The sequence below is a fragment of the Macrobrachium nipponense genome, chromosome 39 (assembly GCF_015104395.2).
Source record: "Macrobrachium nipponense isolate FS-2020 chromosome 39, ASM1510439v2, whole genome shotgun sequence".
NCBI classification, from domain to species: Eukaryota; Metazoa; Arthropoda; class Malacostraca; order Decapoda; family Palaemonidae; genus Macrobrachium; species Macrobrachium nipponense.
The window spans coordinates 25,001-46,887 of record NC_061099.1 but is presented as its reverse complement, the minus strand read 5'-3'; positions in this window follow the sequence as shown (position 1 = coordinate 46,887).

The following is a 21,887-nucleotide window of genomic DNA, read 5'->3' as shown; positions in this document are numbered from 1 at the left end:
ATGTGCGCATATCACGTTTATGACTCTTTGCAATAGATTCGAGAGTGAATAAATCGTCTTTTGATAATATAGCGTAATAAGTACCCGGGAACATGATCGAGGCTGAACCTACTTCATATTCAACCCCGTTAGGTAATAATATAGGTGTAGGTAATCTATTTGCAAATTTTTACGGCTGAATTTTTTGGTGTACGTGTCCAAACACTCTGAGACTGCTCAAATATATGGTGTGTTCACCAGCCATGTCAGTAAAAATACTACGGGAGGTATATGTCACGTACGGGCGTTTATAAAAAAGAAAAAAGTGTGATAGCTTTTATTTGGTCTTATATGCAGAGTCATTGGATACAACCCCATTTTTAATAAACATTATTTCTTCACCTTTCTGATCCGATACACTGATTGTAATGTAATCCAATACGTCAATGGTATTTAAAGGTTTATAAATGGCGTTTTGCGGACCTTTAACGTGAAACAGTCTAAGATGTTAACCATTTTATCGCCCAGTGTGGCAGGTTCAACGATATCCGAATATAATGTAAACGTATTCAACACATTGATCGTGTACAAATATATTTCTACCGCGATGAGGTCTCAGCGTACCCAAACTGTATACCATATACCTCACCCTTTCATTGAAACCGAGTATGATGGCTGCTTTTTCACTGAATTTAATAGTAATTGAATCAATCGTATCAATTTTGCTACAACTGCATTGTTATGTCGAATACTCATTCTCTTCATATCATCATTCCACGAGAATAAACCATTCCCGCGGATAGCTCCGTGAATATGTTCACCGTAAAATATGGATAATTGTTCAATAATTTCCGTATTAAGCGCTCTAGTCATTGCATTCATATCACCCCCCAACAAACCAGAAACAGACTTATAAATAAAGGTATAAACGCGTTTCCCGTAGACTCTTTATAGATCACGTTAAATTGAATGGTAAAATCATCGTCACCAGGTTTGACAGCGTAGTATATTTTCGGGAGAATGACTCCCACCACACCCACTTCATATTCCACTTCTTTCGATAATGATATAGGGGTGGTTAACCTGTTGGTGAATTTACACGCTCGATTTTCGGGAAATGTACCCATACATGCACTGCTATTCACGTATACGATCTGATCACTACACATGTTGAACGTAGACTGTGTGTATAATATTGGGTTAATATATACAGATCTTAAAAACCTGTGTTTATGTTGTCACTCTCAATATTCATGAAAACGTGTTTTTGCAGATTGCCACGGCGAAGAAAGCACCCATCCCTCTTGTGAAACCTCCATGCGCAACGGATCATCCACCGATCATGGTACATATTATTATTATTATTATTATTATTATTATTATTATTATTATTATTATTATTATTATTATTATTATTATTATTATTATTTATATTACTCATTTTGCATCCTTTATAACATACTTACGCCATTGTTTATTTAACATACTCTTTACAGATTTCTTTGTCGATGACTTCCCATTCGATGATTCGATGAGGAGTAGTGAACAATCTCGTGTTGGAGGAGCCGGACAGGGATCTCCACTAGCCAGGGAAAGAACAGATAGTGACAAGGTGGTCAACACCTTTCATTATTCGGCTGTGGTAGGGTCGCACATTGACGTGGCAACGAAGCTAAGTAGTAGCATACCCTAATTGCGTGATGATGTGGTTGGCATGTTCCTCAAAAGAGGAATTCAATCGGCTATGCTCTACTTATGCATCATTATCGCTAGTGTGAGAGTGTTAGGAGATAAAAATGAAACAAATTCCTTCTATATATGTGCACCACCCATCCTAACTTCAATTGATTCGATCTATGACTCCTTGGAGGAGGCTATCGAGTATGTAGCTAATAACCTCGAAGAGAGACTCAATCATAGTGAAGGTTCGGGTTGGTGTATTACCTCGCTGGATAGGGTTGAACTTCATATCACGCGACGTGAGTTAGTGAATATTAATAACTTCAAGGCCTTCCAGAGGGAGTTCGTGGCAGGTTTCAGGTTGTCAATATTCAATCAGGGTGCAACTGCGTTATTACAGTGTTAGAAGCATACGTTGTTCTCCGGGATGTCCCTCTCGCACGTATTGACAACCTCTCTCGGGACTTAACGACCAGGATGAGGAGGGGGAAATTTAATATCAAACACTCGCCAGATATGCCGTTGACTCGTGACTCTTTCAAAACATTAGAAAAGTGGAACAACCTCAACATTTATGTTTATAAATTGTGTGAATTAGTCACGGGAAATGGCAGAAAAACCATTGGACAGTACATCTGGCGAGGAAAGGTGGTAACCACCAAAGCCCTCATCTGGTCACCTTGCTGTTAATCACTGACGACCACGTCACGTTGATTAAAGATATGTTGGCATTCGTGAAGGTGTTTCGACACGGGTTCAAGCAAGGGAGGGGTGAGCATGCGGGCGGCATGTGTTACAATTGTTTGACATTGTTCAATAGTCCCACCATCCGCAATGCTCACAGTCAGGCATGTACTGCTCGAACCACTGTCGAATACCCGGATCCCGGCCGATTTAAACAATTTACCAAGGTTAAAGCTCTGCACAAAATTTTGCATATTGCTTTCCTTGATTTCGAGGCGTATAATATTCAACCAAACGCCGAAGACAATCCGAGAATTGTAGCAAAGCAGAAAGCTTATGCTTACTGCTATGTGATCATTGACGGTAGAACAGGTGAATATTGTACTCATAGACTAGGTTAAGGAGAAAAATGTGCCGATGATTTTTTGCGGAACATGAGCTGGGAATGGACATTGTTGCATGAGCGAATGCCAAGGTATCAATTGCATATGACTCCTGAATCCACCCGTAGGTTTGAAGAGAGCACCTATTGTGGGGGATGTAACGTTGAATTCAATGCCAAGATTATGAAAGTGCGACATCACGCCCATTGTGTGGCACGGGACAACTTTGTGTGCGCACTGTGTCGTCAATGCAACTTTAATATGAAGTTTAAGGAGACGACATTAACAGTGTAAGTACATAATTTGTCCTATGACATTGCGCTGGTATTGAAAGAGGCGGGGCCAAGTACGACTTTGAAATTCTAAAACGTGAGGGTAGTAAATTTTACTCGGCTAGATCTGGCAATTTTAAATTAGTGGATAGCAACAACATGATTAGGGGGACCCTTTCCAGTCTCGCATCGAGTCATATAAAACAGGAAGGTTCCCTCAAAATCACTCCTTGGTTATTATCTAAGTACTCTAAGGATTGCCTCAATTTAGTTTTGGATACAGGTAAGCAGCACTACCCTTACGATTACGTTACGGGCTTCAATGTCCTACGAAAGCCTGGCATCCCTTCCAAGGAGTGTTTTAATTCAGAGCTTACGGGGGAAACCTTGTCAAGTGAGGGATACACGCACGTGGTCAAGGTTTGGAACGCTGCAAATTGTGCCAATCTTTTAGATTACACCGTTTTGTATTTGTCAATGGACGTGGGATTATTAGCTGACGTCTATTTAGACTGGAGGAATGCAGCGTTTGCTCAGTTTGGACTAGACCCCTCCCATTATCTGACTTCTACCTCTCTCTCACTTGACGCTTTCCTACGTTCTTCTAAAATCCGCCTCCCCCTCATTTCTAATGGTGAACTTTATCAATTAATCTGTAGAAATATCCCGGGGGGGGGGGGGGGGGGGGGGGTGGGGGGGGGGGGGGGGGGGGGGGGGGGGGGGGGGGGGTTGTAGTTTAGTTCGAAGACGGACTGTAGCCAATAATCCAGAGTTAAATCCCAGTTTTTAAGGTTGGTGATCCTCAATCGTATATGATTTACGTGATTTCACCAGCTTATATCCCACGGTTATGAGCAAATACAAAATGCCCTTGGGTGAAATAACTGAATCTTCCCCTTGTGGAATTTGAAAGGTATGTCGCTAGTCAAATAAATTACCGCCATTGATTCACAGGGTGAATACGGTTATTTCCTCCTTCTCGATACCAAACGGGTTAGCAGGGATGTTGCTCTACGGACAGACGATCTCCCTCTCGCTGTTCATCACATGAATGTAACTCACCAGGATCTGTCTCCCTAGAGTAAAAACCTGCTGAATAAGTTCAATGTGAAGCTGCCCAAGAAAAATGTTAAATTGACGGGTACGCATCTACCAATGCGTAATCACTTGATTTGCCTTCCCTTATTACAAACACTGATAAGACTCGGTCTAGAAGTTGATGTTATAAGGAAAGTGTACAAATTCAAACAGGATTTTTATTTGAGGGAATATATCCTGGAGAATGCCGAGAGGCGAGCTAAAGAGTCTGATCTGGACAAGCGGAACACCATCAAAATCATAATGAATGGTCTTTTCGGTGTGACAATTAAAAATTCATTAAATTATTCCACTAGAACTGTTGTCACCACCGATGAACCCTCTCTCCTAAGGAACGTGTCCAAACACACGTACAAGTCTTTGGAAAAACTCGGTATTGGAAGGTACATTGTGAACCATTGAAAAGTCTGTTATGGCTGAATCCCCGATTTACATCGGTTTCAGTATACTAGACATGGCGAAGGACATGATGTACCGCTTCTATAATTACGTACTTCAAAATCACTATGGTGAAAGAGTTCAACTCCTTTATACAGACACTGACAGCTTGATCTTCTCCCTTGCGACTGATAACCTCAATCGTGAATTGAAGGAGGTTCTCAAACCTTATATGGACTTGAGTAATTTCCCGAAAACTCACGAATTGTATGATGCGTCACGTAAGGGGGAACTCGGATTAGTCAAGGTTGAAACGGGGGCTGAACTCATGAGAGAATTCATCGGTGTCAAACCTAAGGTTTATTCATACCTAACTGAAAATAGCCGTAGTAACACCTTGAAAGGTATACAAAGATGCCGGCAAAAGACCATTCCGCATGAACAGTATCGAGAAGGGATCGAGAAGAATGAGATTTCTTACGAGTATACACGTGTGCACAGTTTGCGAAGAGTACAAGGTACGATGTGCCATACGAGTCAGCGAAAGTTTTCTCTATGTCCTTTAGAGGATAAGAGATATTATGAGACACCGTATAAATCGTAGGGTGGAGGGTATGGTGGAGGAGGACGAACTAGAGGTGATAGAGGGGTTGGTGCTAGCAACACCCTCTGTGTCTAACATTCCGCCCGCTATTCCTAGCACCTCGAGAATTCCTGCTCCTCCTCCATCCCTACACCCAACTTCACATCATTCCTCTCGAGTGAAAGGGTGTTCAAAACGGCGAAGAGAGCACAGTAAAGTAGGGGATGTAAAATCAACTCTCTCTTCATCGTCATTGGCATCGCTTTTACCTCGTCGTGTGAAACGAGGGCGTTACACCTTGACTTAGTGGCCAATTTTGTGTTTTTGTAGTATACTTAGTTTTATTTTATCTATCTATCTATCTATATATATGTATAGAGTTATTTTGTATTGTACATATTTTATTATATTTGTATTGTAAATATTATGTATAGTTATTTTGCGCATATATTATGTTAAACCTCGTATGAGTGTCCTACATATATATATATATATATATATATAATATATATATATATATATATATATATTATATATATATATATATATAGATGCTATCACATTACCGTGATTCATATACATATATCGAACTACAAATGTCCTTTAATATCTCGATAATAGAATTGGCGATCGACAGGCGCAAACCAGCGACCTCCCAATTCCAGGACTGGAATTAGGAGGTCGCTGGTTCGCGCCTGTCGATCGCCAATTCTATTATCGCTTAATAAATTCCCCCTCGGTTAAGCATATATGAAAATATATTAATTCGAGGTAGAGCGAATTAGATATTAAAGGACATTGTAGTTCGATATATATATATATATATATATATATATATATATATATATATATATATATATATATATATATATATATATATTTCACTACAAAAATTAAACAAATGTTATTGCCGTTAACTTTCATTCACTATAATTGATGTCTATATAAGATAGATGAATAGAATACATGCCCTCAATATTGAGCGTGCTGACGTCATGGCAACAGGTCCCTTCCCCGAGCTGATTTTAAATCTTTTTGCCAATCCTGCCCGTATTATAATAGCGGGGTTTAGTAACAGCGGCAAGTCAGTCCTATGTCAAAAGATCATTGAACTTTATGAAACGCATTTCCAATATATTTTATATTGTGGGGTATCTGAACATCCCCTCGAAATGCACCCTTCTATAGGATCCAAATTTAAAGTCTCCAAAGATGTTTTAAATCCTTTTGATTACACTGAAATGGGGAATGAGGGTAATAAAGGCTTGTTATTTATACTCGATGATTGTTTCTTAGAAGCGAGTGATAATAAATTTGTCACTAACTCCTTCACAGCAGGACATCATTCATCTATTTCAGTTATATTCATAACACAGAATGTTTCATTCTGGAAAGTTTAGTAGAAGTATAAGCCTGAATTGTTCACATAACATTCTAATGAAAAATCATGATTTTAGTCAAATTGAAACTTTAGGTCGACAGTTATTCGGTCGTCAAAAAGAGTCAGCATTTTCCGATATATATAAAAAGGCTCTATCGCGTAAACGGTACGGTTATTTGTTAGTAGACTTTGCTCCATTAACACCTGAGCTGTTACAGCTTCGAACTAATATTCTGGGTGAAATGGAATATCAAATAGCTTACTAATATGGATAAAGAACAGTTAAAACTTCTTAAAGCTTTATACGGGGATGTACAAGGTGTTGGTAGTTTCAGCGGGGTAGACCCTTTATTCAGAGTAGCGAAAAATCTGGATAACAAAATTACTCGAGAAATTGTTAGAGAATTCTTACGCGGGCAAAAGTCTTACACCCTTCATAAAATCACAAGAAAAAAATTCCCAAGAAGAAAAATCATATCACCCAAACCTTGAGTGATAGCGAGTATCGATTTAGCTGATATGTCAAACTTGGCTCGGTACAATAATGGGATTGAAAATTTGCTGATATTTATTGACGTGTTTTCCAGATATCTACAAATTATTCCATTGAAAAAGAAGGATGGTGTCACTATGCTTCGAGCTTTAAAGAAGATTATCGAATCTAAAGAATTTTTTGGAATTTCACGTTTGAATAGTGATGAGGGTAGGGAATATTATAACAAACACGTCAGAGAATATCTAGAGGGTAAAAATATAAAATTATTTAGCGTTTACTCACGAGAGATAAAATCATCTATAGCTGAAAGAGTAATAAGGACTATTAAGAGCAGGATATATAGATATCTCACGCATAACAACACCTTAAAATACTCTAACGTCTTGCGTGACATTGTTCAGAGTTATAACAATACCCCACATAAAAGTTTGGGAAAGGAACGCACCCCTCAACAAGTTCACGCGTTAACCGCTAGAGAGGATATTGAACGTCAATTCTCGAGTATGTATAAAAATGCTACTCTCGTTAATCCATCCACTAGTTCAATCTTGAATGTTGGAGACGTTTTACGTATAGCAGATGATCATCGGAACGCAGTTTTTAGAAGGGGATATACTATTCAAAATACTCTGGAAATTTTTAAAATCCGAAAATGGATACATCGCAAAATCCTGTCATATACTTCTTGGAAGATTTAACCTGTGAAGAAATAAAGGGAGTATTCTACCGTGAAGAATTAATTCCCACAATTCTACTAGAGACATATGATATCACTATTCTGAGAAGCAGGAAGAAAAATAATAAAACTCAATATTACGTTAATTGGAAAGGTTACCCGAGTCAATTCAATTCATGGGTCGATGAATCTCAAATTGTACGGATATGAACCATAAACAACCTTTAATACGTAAAAATAAAAACTTTATTTTATTCATCACATATTTATCGCCCAGCGAGAGAAGTAAAGTAATTTCAATCTTTAATGGTGGTTTTATTGTTACAATATGGTTTTTGGAAATTTTTTTTTAAATTTTCTTTGCGGTAATCTAACTCAAGATAAGGATTTCATTAAACACTTGAGAAAGTGTAGGCGTGAAATTAATTTTGTGTCCTTGAAAACAACGTCTGTAGCTAAGAAGAAAAGTATATTGAAAAGCCGTAAAAGGGGCGCTATTTTATCGGTGTTACGTTATCCTCGCCGTTACATACAAAGAGGTTAATGAATAGAAAGGGGGTTTGTGATAACACTGATAATAATGTTACTACCTTGAGGGTAATGGTAAGTTTGGATGCCAAACCGTTAAGTAACATGCACGTACCTCTTAAAGTTAAAAATGAAATGCAAAATTTCCCACGGCAGTTAAATCACTCACGGGACCTCCTCATTCTCCTATAAAGGGGGTGTGGGCGAGGTGGCTGAAGTAGCTGGGGAGGAGGGGGTAAATGTTTTTGTTTGCTTACGACTTACGCTGACGTTAAAATAGTTTAAAGGGGATATTAGCCGCAAAACAAGCAATTCCAATTTAACAGGTATTATTCCAATATCATTTAAAGAACCTCAAAAGTCGTACGTTACAGCTTTTGTTAAACACTTACAAAATTCTAGCTCGATTGAATGGAATGAAGAAGGGGATTTAGCTCATCCACTGGCAGGTTATAATATTTTAGAAATCGCTCGAGAATTTCAAGGGAGTAAAAACACCAACGTTGATAATATTTCCAATTATCACTACTTAATTGAGATGGCAGGGGTTAAAGATTGGATATTAAGGAATGCAGCTATTAAAAAACAAATAGAAGCATGGCGCAATGCATTGAAAAGAGGCGGTAGTGGTATGAAGATGGTGGGACATGCGAAAAAGAAAATGGCGGGTGCGTGGGTACCATTATTAACAGTGTGGGGAAATGATACAGCTTGTTTAATTGTGTGATTAACCCTATACATGATATAACTTGTTTAATCACGAGGTTGAGATAACAGTTCGAAAGTGTGTCGGCCTTTAGCGTGATTCATAGCTTCAGGTGGCATGATGCAACTTGTTTGATCAGTGATTTTGATAAAGGGGAGCATCTTTAATGACACAGTGTCAGGGGGCGGGGAATCTCGATTTCGGGATTTGGTGGGTCATTAACTCTTGAACCATCGGAATATTAAGGCGCACACTCTCGCCATGGCTTCGTCAACCTCCTCGTGCAAGTTAGTTTTCGGGAACTTGTCCGAAAATAGGTTCAGAAAGAGAAATACTTGCTTAGTAGTGGCCACTAATTGTGTTACATGCAGGAATTATGGTGTGGTTGAAGACATCGTTCGAAGCTATCCATACACCGAGATTGCAGGCTTTCGATATTCTCGAGCTGGAGCAACATACGCCTGTCCTCGCGATCGCGGTGTTGAAGGGTCACCCATTGTGAAAAGGCCAGAAAATATTACCTCTTGGGAATGTGATGATGAAGTAGATCTCCCTACCGTAGCTACTTTATTAACCCAATATGGTATTGGTGCCCCTGTCGAAGATAATGAATAAGCCCAAAAGAGTGTAGCATATTCCAAAGATGAGTAGGGATACCAAGCAGATGAGGTTCAACCACTTTTTTTCTTCGGTGAAGAAATTAAAGGAAGAATTATTTAAATCATCGTATGACTATCTTCCCCGCCGGTATCGGACAAAGTGTTTGAGTTAACATGACATGGTTGAATCAGTATTTACCTGTGTTATCTACATTCAGTGATGAAATGAAAAAAAATTGGTAAAATCACTTGTGTGGTCATCATGAAAAAGAATTTATCCTGGCTAGAGGAAAGATGTGTGGTAGATTTATATATGAAGAACTTGTTGTCAAGATTTAAAAGCTTAGATGTATTAGATGAGTTATCTTTCACACACGATCGGGGAACTGGAGAAGATGTGTGTGGTATAGACTAGCAACGTGTCTCGATGATGTATTAGTTTCGTAAAATTAATGTATATCATGTCTGTGTATTTTCTTGTAAACCATTTCCAGTGTATTCTTGCATGACTTTGTATGGAATATTAATTCATGCATTTCTGTATGACTTTTGTTACAAAAATAATAACAATTCTGTATGTAATCAGATTTTCCATTTAACCTCTTTAAGTATGGAATATTATGCATCTATATACACATATAAATGATTAAGACTGAAATTGATTTTGTTAAGTTAATTTTCAGTTTCCCTATTGACTTAAAAAAAATGTGCGTTTGGGAGTGAATTCGTGGGACATGTTGGAATCTGTGATTTCAAGTTTTAAAATATCATCAGGGGCTAGTGGAGGGAATTCGGGGTGAGGGTTGAAATCAGGGTTTTTCCTCCCACAGAGTATGAGGGATTTTGGGGTTAGGGTTGAAATCAGGGTTTTTACCTCCCATAGAGTATGAGTATTATGAGGAATTATATATATATATTATATATATATAATATATATATATATATATATATATATATATAATATATATATAGATATATGATATATATATATATATATATATATATATATATATATATATATATATATCTCACTTAGAAATTCTATACAGTTACTTTTATTTAATATATATCTTTACTATAGATTTTATATATATATATATATATATATATATATATATATATATATATATATATATATATATTATATATATATATATATATATATATTTAATATATATATATATCAAGAGAAAAGAAAGTAAGCTCAAGAAGTTATATTACTAATAGAAGAAGTGGAAATCCTGTGTGAATTTATATATTCCACCGATTTTAAAAAATATAAATAAGAAACAATTATTAGGGTGAAGCCACATAAACGTTACATTACTAAACACAAAGTAAATTATCATCTTTCAGCTGAGTCTATGATTTATTTATTTCACTTACAATAAATGTCAATAAAATAGAAATAATTAATTATCATTACCTTGGACATGCTTCTCTCTCTCTCTCTCTCTCTCTCTCTCTCTCTCTCTCTCTCTCTACTCTCCCTCTCTCTCTCTCTCTTTCTCTCTCCCTCTAGATATATATATATATATATATATATATATATATATATATATATATATATATATATAAATATATATATCTATATATATATATATAATAATATAGATATATATATATAGATATATATATATATATATCTATATAAATATATATATATCAAAGAGAGAGAGAGAGAGAGAGAGAGAGAGAGAAAAGCATGTCCAAGGTAATGACTCAGTTGTTGTTTTCATCTCTCCTTCCCCTTCCACCTGCATCGAGTTTGGTGGGTGGAACCACTCGAGGCATTAGTTAGAGTGGTGCTTGGATTATCCAGAGTCCTTTTCACCGATTCCAATTCCTTGTTTCATGGGCAATGTGGATTTAGTGATCTCCTTTTGTACAGGTAAACGACTTTTACTGTCCCGTGACTTTTGACCGTCGACAAGGGAATTCCGAACTGACCATCGTCAATGATAGAAGGAACTGGAATCTTTCAAAAGGACTCGATATAATTCCAGACCCTAATACCAAGCGCATCAAATTCGTCACGGTTGGGAGGTAACTGGAGCTGTAAACAACAACAACCGATCATTTCATTCAATATCAACTACGGTGCTGCGTACAAATTTCTGTATTCGCCAGTTATCCGTATCATTGTCAAACAAACCAAAATTACCATGGACATGTACGTTTTAGACGCTGCTACTTTTCCCAGGTTTTATATTAAAACCTTCCCCAAAGTTCGAATGTCGTGAAGATGTGGCGGAAACACGCCGCCACACCTTTCCATGCTAGGTTCTACGTATCTAACCGTGAAGACGTAAAATGAACAGAAATCTGAAGAATTGAAATCATATAGTAAACTGCTTTGATAAAAAAGTAGGGTGAAGATAATCTAGTTCTAATCACCTAAATAAATCATACGAACTCCCATTGTGTAGCCCAGATTCACCGATGAAAAAAAAATGAACTAGGCGATAAAAAAAAAAAAAAAAAAAAAAAAAATACCGTTATTTTTCCTCAAGCGATGGTCTTGTCGGAACCTCTTTCTTCTGGACGGCCCGGGGGAGGGATAAGTAGGATTTTATGACAAGATTAAAGAACCCACATTGTGGGATGCAGATTATCTGTATTGAGATTGTAAGTCGGGAAGTGTTTCTGTGTGCACTATAAATATAATTACATACATAGCACTCATACATATTCATATATATATATATATATATATATATATATATATATATATATATATATATGAATATTTATCACATCGAACCGTGATCCATTCATTCATATTAGGATATATATATAAATATATATATATATATATATATATATATATATATATATATATATATATATATATATATATATCACATCAGGAAAACCATAAATATAAAGGGAGAGGTGTCCAATCAGACGACAGTCATGTACACGTGCTTTATTATTAAGAACGTTTCATGTTGTCACCAACACATCATCAGTCTGCAATGAAATTCAACATTAAAATAAACTTTAAAATTACAATAGAAATTAAATAAACTTAAAAATTAAAGTAAAATTAAAAAAATTAAAAAATAATCAGGAAGTTAGAATAGGGAATGAGAAGAAACTACCTATTTATTCATAAAGAAGGAAAGAGCTGAATGACTAAAAACGGTAAGGTCTGCATACAACGTAAAACCTCACGCCAGAGAGAGGAAAGACGAACGGGTGGTGTTGGAGTTTAACTAGGTGAAAGGTGCTAATAAACAATGACTCAGGGTAGTTTGCTTTGTGGTGCCAATTATAGAAAAATTTTCTTTCGATAGTAAACCTTACAACTCTTAGCATGTATTCTTATATTAGAGAACTCGGGATTAGAGATTCTGGACCCAGTTTCTATAACTTAATCCCAAATGGCTGTAATACGGACTTGTAACAGTCTCCGTGAAGAACCAACATAAATACCAAGACATCTTGGGCATTCAAATTTATATATGATATTGGACTTCATGAAATCCTGTAATTTGTCCTTGAAATTAAAAAAACCCTCCAATTTTTGTGGATTCATGGGAATAAGATTAAGTTTTCAAAAAACCAAATTCCTTTTCAATAATAATATTTTAACTTTTACACGTAAACTTTGTGGCTGGATGAATAAGTGGGATGGGTGCATACATAGTTAACTTAGGTACATTAAATTAAGGGTGGGTGCTGACAGATACCTCGTTAGCAATTTACTAATAATGTTAAAAACCAGCTTTTTGGGAAACGAGTTCTTAACAAAATATTCTAAAAGAAACTCGATTTCAAGATGAAAGGAGAGCCAATCAGATGTGTACCGAAGGGCCCTACAAATCAAAGTAGATATAGCATTAATCTTGAGATTACGGAAACACGAGCTAAAAAAGTTGTTTCCGAGCCCAGTGAAGGTACTCTTTCTAAAAACACTTGTGTTGAAAAGGTGGTTATCTCTAGTTATTTTTATATCCAAAAAGGCCAGGGAGTCATCTTTCTCATATTCCAACGTAAATTTAATGTTAGGATGGGCTTCATTTATGTAATCTAAAAAGCTGGCATTGCCACGAAATTTAAATAAGGCAAAAGTATCGTCAACATATCTTCTATAAAAAAAGTGGCTTAAAATTCTCAGGATAATCATTAAGAAAATTCTCCTCCAAAGTGTCCCATAAAAAAATTTGCAAACAACGGTCCCAAGGAGAACCATGGCAACCCCCTCTGCCTGCAGAAAGAGCTGCCCATTAAAAACAAAGGTGGCATCTTGCACAGCAAGTTCCAAAAATGTTTTAAAAAGTTGCCTATTAAAACCACAGGTCTCATCATCACTAAAAACTTTATCCAAAATTATTTCAATTGTCTGAGAAACAGGGACGTTAGTGAACAATGATTCAACGTCCAAACTGGCCATATACGTACAAATCACCATCCTGTAAAATAATTTCTTGCTGAAATACATAACCATTCTTTAACGAATATTCAGAGTAAGCATATTCATTGAGTATTTTGACTAAGAATTTGGAAATATTATATGTCGGGCTATTGTATGCGGACATTATCGGTCTCAATGGTATCCCGTCTTTGTGTATTTTTGGAGGTCCATAAAGAATGCCAAAGGAAGACCCGGTAACAATAGTTCTTGGTAGACATCATCAGAAATAACTTTTTCCTGTTTAAGCTTTCTAAGGAACCGATTGATCTTGTCTTCTTTTTTATAAATATCAACAAAGTGAATGCGCCCACCGAAATCAACGTGTGAGGGGAGCGTGTGTGACGTATCATTAGCGTCGGTGCAACAATAACCACCCGGTGTAACATAAGTACCTAGGTCTACACTGAGTAGTGACAATGAAATTATCTTGAAAACACTTACTTTATGTAGTTTAGGAATATTTGGATTTTCATGCATAATTAATTGTTATAATTCTTAAATATTTAAAAAATTATGGCATACTAGCAAATATTCGTCTATGCAATTATTCTTTTGTCAAAGCCAAGATAATGTTCCTAGGCCTAGGTGTTAGATTTTTTTTACTTTGCAATTAACAGTCGCATCTCTCTATTATCAATTTCTGGCCAGATACCAAATGAGGTTATCTACACATTCTTGTTCGTCAAGTTACTTTATGAAAGAATAAATTATACACCAAAAGCGAGGAGAAGGAATTTTAAGAAAATAATATTTTAAACCAGTTGAAAAACAAGTGTTCCATATGCCTTGATATTAATACTATGATATTCCGATTAATAGTAATCTTCTCCATATAACTCAAAATCATCATCTTTTATTCCTTAAAGAACAGGAAATCTCTACAAATAAAAACATTAGTAACATTACATCTCATAAGGCTTAGATTATTCTTTTAGGCCTATAAATCATTTTGCGACATACAGGCAGCTAAAACGCAGCCTAAAACTTCAACATTCAAAGAAAACTGGTTGTAATTCATATTCCTATTGTATTCGGTCAAAAAACATATAATCTCTACAAATAAATTCCATTATTAACAGATTATATTTCAGAAGGCTTAGATTATTTTTTTATGCCTATAAAACCTTTTTGCAACATACAGACAGCTTAAACACAGCCGAAGGCTTCAACATTCAAAGAAAACTTGTTTTTAATTCATATTCCTACGTTGAAAATGTTGGTATCACTGTTGAGCTTAATTAGCTCTACTGTCATAATGTAGCAGACCTAGTTTTGTTGACCAGTTCGAGGAGCATGTAAAGTGTGCTTTCATTTATGGCACAGCTAACCTTATCACACCGCACTTTGAACTTAGCAACGTAAAAAAAAGAAAATCAGTTCAAATCACTCACATTACGAATTATACCAGTGCATAAAAGGGATCATATTTTATACAACCATAAGGAAATAGGGCTAGCAGTGAACTCACAAACTTTCGACATGTATAACATTAGAAAAAAAAGTATAACACTACTTGGCAACATCACGTTGAGTCTGAGAATGTGGATGATACAAAAAGAATCATGTCGCATGAGATTTGAGTACCACTGTACTTCTGATAATTGCATAACATAAAGATCTACATGATAAAAATCATATATTAACTCATTATACTAACTGATATACTAATTGATATACTAACTGCAGTTATTGGTAAGATACAAGGTAACAGATTGATTATAGGCTACTTGATTTATTTATCACAATATACATATATATATTGATTCATATAATATGATCAATATATGTGCACTTAATACAAATGATTAACATAAATGACTAATCTAAGTGATTAATCTAGGTGCACTTTAAATAGATTCTCAGTACGCACATGCACAGATATATATTGATTCATTGATTAACTTTTATATTCTTCAAATAAGCATGCTGATAGATATATAATGATTGTGATACTTACGGGTTCTGTTATTTACTGATACTTTATATGGAATACATAGCAAGGAGATACCCACTACACATTTAACTAGCATTCCGTACAACTTTTAGCCCATTACACAGTTCCAGACAACCACCTAGAGCCAAATGAAAAGGCCAATTCCAAATGGTTCTAAAAACAAGGGAAAATCGCCTGGGCAGGGTCGGACGTTCTGTTTAGCCTCCATACTTTCTCTGCATCCTATGCCATACAAATACATTCGAGATGAATAAAATCATCCCCAGCACAAGGCCTGAGCTAGCAAACGTAGAGTTGGATACCCTACTTGGTCGTAATTATTGGAAGTATGTTCCTTTGTAGTCAATTCCGACAGCTGCTGGACCATCCCACATTAAAAATGAAATTAACGCTGGGATACGGGTGATGGTCCAGGAGATCCACGAAATAAGCCTGTTCACTTATGATGGTGCTTATTCCCTTAATATTGTAGGCGGTCGTTACTCCAATGCAGTCGTCCGCAGCGATGAACGGTTTTTTGAAGTTGTAGACGATCTGTCTGGGCATGTGACGTGAAACTCTCCTACTGCAAGGTGTAACCCGGTTCCATTAATCAGCCTGTAAGTGAAATTATACTTGTCACAAGGGCAAAGTAAATTCAGACAACGTCCAAATATGGGAGGGAGAGAGCCGTTAAGGACTAGACTTACCCCACATGAATTTGCTGATATTTTATGGATTTCAAAAGTCAGCTGTACAAACGTTTTTACCCATGGCATTATAACAATGAGCGAACCTATCCAGGTCTCTGACGACTGTAAAAATATCCATATTAACAGATATCACTACAAATCCCAAAGAAAATCCGATGTTACTGGTAGTAAGCTACTAGACAAAGAAGTGGGAAACGGAGCTATTTGTAAGATTGCCAGGCAACATAAGAATCGAAGAGGATATTAATCATGATTCTGTAATTCTCTCTGCTTACTAAAATTAAGCTGTGATAAAATCCGATCCTATGTGGCCCCCTAAAACAAAAGCTTCATATTCAAGTTTCTCGCACGCATCCTCTAAGGTTAATGTTAAAACTTTAATAGGCAAGAGATGCAACGAAAGAACCCACTATGTAACTAATTTCTATATAAACTTTGGATTTTCCAAGGAAATGTGACATTTTCCCATGATTATGATCTACTTGAATTGTAATATGCTAATGTTGCAAGTGAATATTTCATATCCATGATCAGATACTACTAAAATGTCCGTTTACCAATGTCATAAGCTGATTTATTGACTCTAATTGTCTGTGAAGTTCAGAAAAAATTTATTCATTTTAGAAATTCTATTCACTTATTTTGTTCATTAATTTTAAAACGATTCTCAATTCTTTAACTAAACTTGCATCGATCACTGTGGATAAGAATAGGATACGACACTTGTACCTAATGACCTGTGTTGCCCATGAGAACTTCACAGGCTAAACATTCCACTCCAGCTGGCTTGTTTTGCAAACACAAGACAACAACACATCTACAGATGAAGCCTGTGCAAGTGGATTATCGGGGTTAAAAGGAACAATGATCCATGTGCGATTAATACAATGATTCAGCAAAATGCGCTAGGCACTTTTAGGACTGATGACATCATCACCTGGCCAAGAAAGCTTTAAGAGTTACGTTACTCACTGTAATAAATACTACCTTATTACTTTCAAATGATAAAGCCATATATAAATTGGATATTTTTTTTGTGTTAACACTCCACCCACACGAGAAGTTTCATAATGGAAACCTGCAAGATTGTAAAATATATGTAATTACCTATGTTAAATTAGATATTCCTTATTCAAAACTAATGAAAAAGGTTTCCATACAAATTTTATAAATATTATTTACCCTGTAAGATACATATAGGATTATTCACGTAGGTATACATTTTCACTTCTAGCCTTTCTTGCTTTAAATTCTTTTTTTATTGACTATGAATATAAACCATTGGAACCAACAGTATGCCAGTAGGTTTTGATATGTGTTTGGACTTTTAGCCTATTAGTCATTAATATCCCCAGAATACTGAACGGGCTACTAAACTTCGGTGTTAAGTTAGAGTTCAAACCTTTACGCATATATATTTGGGTATTTTATAAACACCTACTGCATATGATTATGTTTTGTTTATCGATTTTATCGTGATTCCTTTTCATTATAATTTGTAACCCTTCCAACCTCTTACGGAGTATATTATATCGACTGACACTTGTATCCATACTTCTTTATATTTGATAAATTAGTGGTTGGCCTGAATATATGGAAAAGTGTTCTAGCGGGCGTACCGTATAAGGCTACTTGCGGTATCATTTCTATAGATACATGATATTAGAGATAAAAGTATTTAAAACAACGAGAACCGCTATAATCCAGTTCAGATCCATACCCCCGAGTGTAACTCGTTGGACATTGACACTTTCTTATTTATCCGTTCTACCAAACCGATTGACTCTGGGTGATAACATATGGTATTGATTTTCTTAATGCAAAGGAATTCACACAAGGAGTTAAGGAAATTATTATTGATTTACACCACCCGAGTCAGAGATTATCATGTGTTGAATTCCATGTTTACTGATGTAGCACTCATAAATATTCCTAGCGCACTCAATTGCGGTTTTTGTTTTTTTAGTGCTATTAATTCTGTATAACATGTCAAGGCAACTATTAACACTAAGAGGTGTTTATTTCCTCTGTCAGACTCATAAAACTCTGTTAGTAAATCATTGTGTACTCTTTCAAAGGGTTGATTTGGCACGGGATAGGCCCCTAAACTGACAGGTGTCTTAGTGCGTCCCTTGTTTTCATGACACATGTGACAATTAGTTATGTGCTTTTTATATGTGTAAGCATTGTAGGCCAGTAAAATAGTGATTTGGCTTTCTGTGACATAATAGAGAACCCTGGATGACCATGTAATGGATTAGAATGCAACCAGTTTAGGATGATTGGTATGAAAGAGATTATTACTACTATCTGGTCGTTAGTCACCTGCAGTGTTCTTTGGGTTTCCTTCGTCACGGACCTACATATAATATTACCTTTGATTACATAATTTTGCTGCACATACTTTGAATATACTTTTGCTTTAGGATTTCCATTCAAAGCATTTATTGTTTTGCTTAACTGCTGACCCTTGCTTTGTTCAGTTTGTAACAGTTCAGCACTCCAACCCAGGTCTTCAATGTTCACGATCTCTTGGGTTAGTGAATTTTCTTGTTCAGATACGGTACTAACAATAGGCACGGATGTTTCTATATCTTTTAGTCCAACTAATGATTCCTTACAGGATGGTGCGGGATTGTGGGATAATGCATCAGCTATGATATTTGCTTTCCCAGGTAGATATCTTAACTTGGCTCCAAAGACCTGAATGATCATATGCCACCGAGTTCCTTTGGGATTGTGATTAAAGCCTTTGAAAAACTCGGTAAGGGACTTATGGTCAGTAAGGACCTAAACAGGATAGCCGTAGATTATGAACTTAAAATGTACTGGTGAGTTAAGGATACCTAGCCTTTCCTGGTCTATTACTGCATATTTACTTACAGAGGACTTTAGTTTACATGAATAAAAAGCTATAGGAAAGAACTGTTTATCATATTGCTGAAGTAGTACCCCTCCTACCCCTTGGTCTGAGGCGACTGTTACAATAAAAAAAATTCCGGAAAGGTACAAATAGCCGACACCTTACCATGGACCACCTTAAGACCTTGACTAGACATGTATAACCTAAATAGACATGTTCGGGTTAAAAAAAACTCACATTTAGATTTTGTTTACCCTGAGATTGTGTTTGCTTAGTGTCTCTAGCACTAGCCCTAGTTTATGCGAATGTACTTGTAAGGAATTAAAAAAGATTACAAGATCAACCATATAGGCATGTAGGGTATCCCCTAAAAAGTCTCCAGACACTATATTAATCATTCTGGTGAATGTAATTGGGGCGCAACGTAAACCGGAAGGCATACATAAAAATTGATAATGTCCCCTGAGTGTGCTGAAGGCGGTGTATGAGGTACACTCACTTAGCTAATGGTATCTGGTGAAAGCCTTTAAGTAAGTCCAAACTGGTGAAAAATTTATTCTGACCTAACAAAGATAAGATATCATCAGTACATGGCACTGGAAAATGATCGGGAATCATTTCCTCGTTTAAGCGACGGAAATCTACGCAGATACGCCAAGAACGATCTTTTTTAGGCATGACGTTTAAGTGAAAAAATTATATGGGCTATTTGATTTCCTAATGACTCCTATTACTATCATTTTTTCAACTTCGTCATTTATCTCATTTTGAAATTCCATTGGGAGTTTATACGAAGGTACGTATATAGCTTTATGTTTGTGTTTTAACCGTATTTGGTGTTCAATGACATCCGTTTTCCCCAGAGATCACTTGCTGATGGAGAAAACATCATGATATTCAGATAAAAGATCAAAATATTTCTGCTGAATCTCCTCTGCTTGAATGACCTTACTGATTTTACTTGAGATAGATTGTAAGAGGGATTCGTCAGCAACAGGTTGAGCGTGATTAATTTTAGCAACAGTAAAAATGCGATATTTATAACTTCCATATGCACGATATATATATATAGGTTTTTGTGGATTACAAGATTGGTATTCAAATGGTTACAGACTTCAATATTAACTCGTTGCTGTGAGTCAACAGTATATAATGCTGGTGTCGCGTAAGTCCGTTAATTTTCAAAGTGTCAGGAAGGATTAAAATTTCAGATCCCAGCAGTCTTGTTACACGCACTAAGATATTCGAGGGTGCATTCGTCTCGAGATATTGCGTGCAAACTGTGACTGCGGGTGTAGGAGAATTCTGTTGGGTTGCTTGAACAATGTCACGATTTATGAGACAAGTGATTGGTTCCTCTATATAAGTTATTATTTGATTAACTGTCTCTTTTTGTTCAAAACGGATTTTAATGTGTTAGAAGGTTTATAGAATTTTCCTTTGGTAAACATGCCTTGTTTGGCAGGGGGTAAGATAATGTTTTGTGTACCCATAGATGGATATCCTACAATTACAACTAGATACAGATCAATGTTTTTTTATATATATAACTATAAAGGTATCTGTAAGCGTGGGCTTACCCGCCCTGTACTGAATCTGAGTTACTCCTAATTTGCTTAATTCATTATTGGTAATTCCCGATAGTTGTACCCCGGACTTCTCGATAGGAAAGTTTGAAAACAACAAACGGTGAGTCCGTAAATACATGATATTACGTGGACTATTGGAATAAAAAACAATGTAAATGGCTGATATTCTAATTTTACAGCATTGAAATGTTCGGGCATAACCCCACCACTACACTTATTAATAGCTTATTGTATTAAAACTACAGTTGACCTGCTCTGATTTACTTGATATGGTTGTGTAATTCATAGGAAAATTCCTTTTTAATTCAGAAAGGTGTTGGCATGAATGACCCAACATCACTCTCACCACTTGAGTCGCTTACGTGGAATTTGCTTTGCTTTCAACAGTCGGAAAATTTTGACTGACTATGACTGTTTTGCTAGATGGCACAGTTACCGAGTTCCCTGAAGCCCTATTTGCTTGTTCCTGCTTCTGAGCAGAGCTATTATTTGCTTGTTTCTTTTTGTGATAATGTGCAATACTGCTTCTTGTTAGCATTGGCAACGTTTTGTATGTTTTTAGCATTATGTTGCTGTTGGTTATGTGAGAAGCAACGAGCGTAAGAATGACTGGAGCTATTATGAATTGAACAATAGCGCGTGCGGCAGTCTGCAATCATATGCCCCGCGCATTTACAATTAAACCAAGTTACCCCTGTTGCGGTTATTATTGACTATATTTACTTGCTGTGGTTTACTTTCATTCTTTGCAAAAACTTGAGTAAGCAAGGGGTCCAGATCTGTGCATTTAGACTTATGTTTCTTATTTTGTTTATATATGTCTAGCTCCGTACTGTCGGGCGATAGCTTCTCATCAAAACAATGTACCAAGGCTTCCAGCAGGTTAAATATGTGAGCCAAATAAAATCTTTCACAGCCATGTTCCT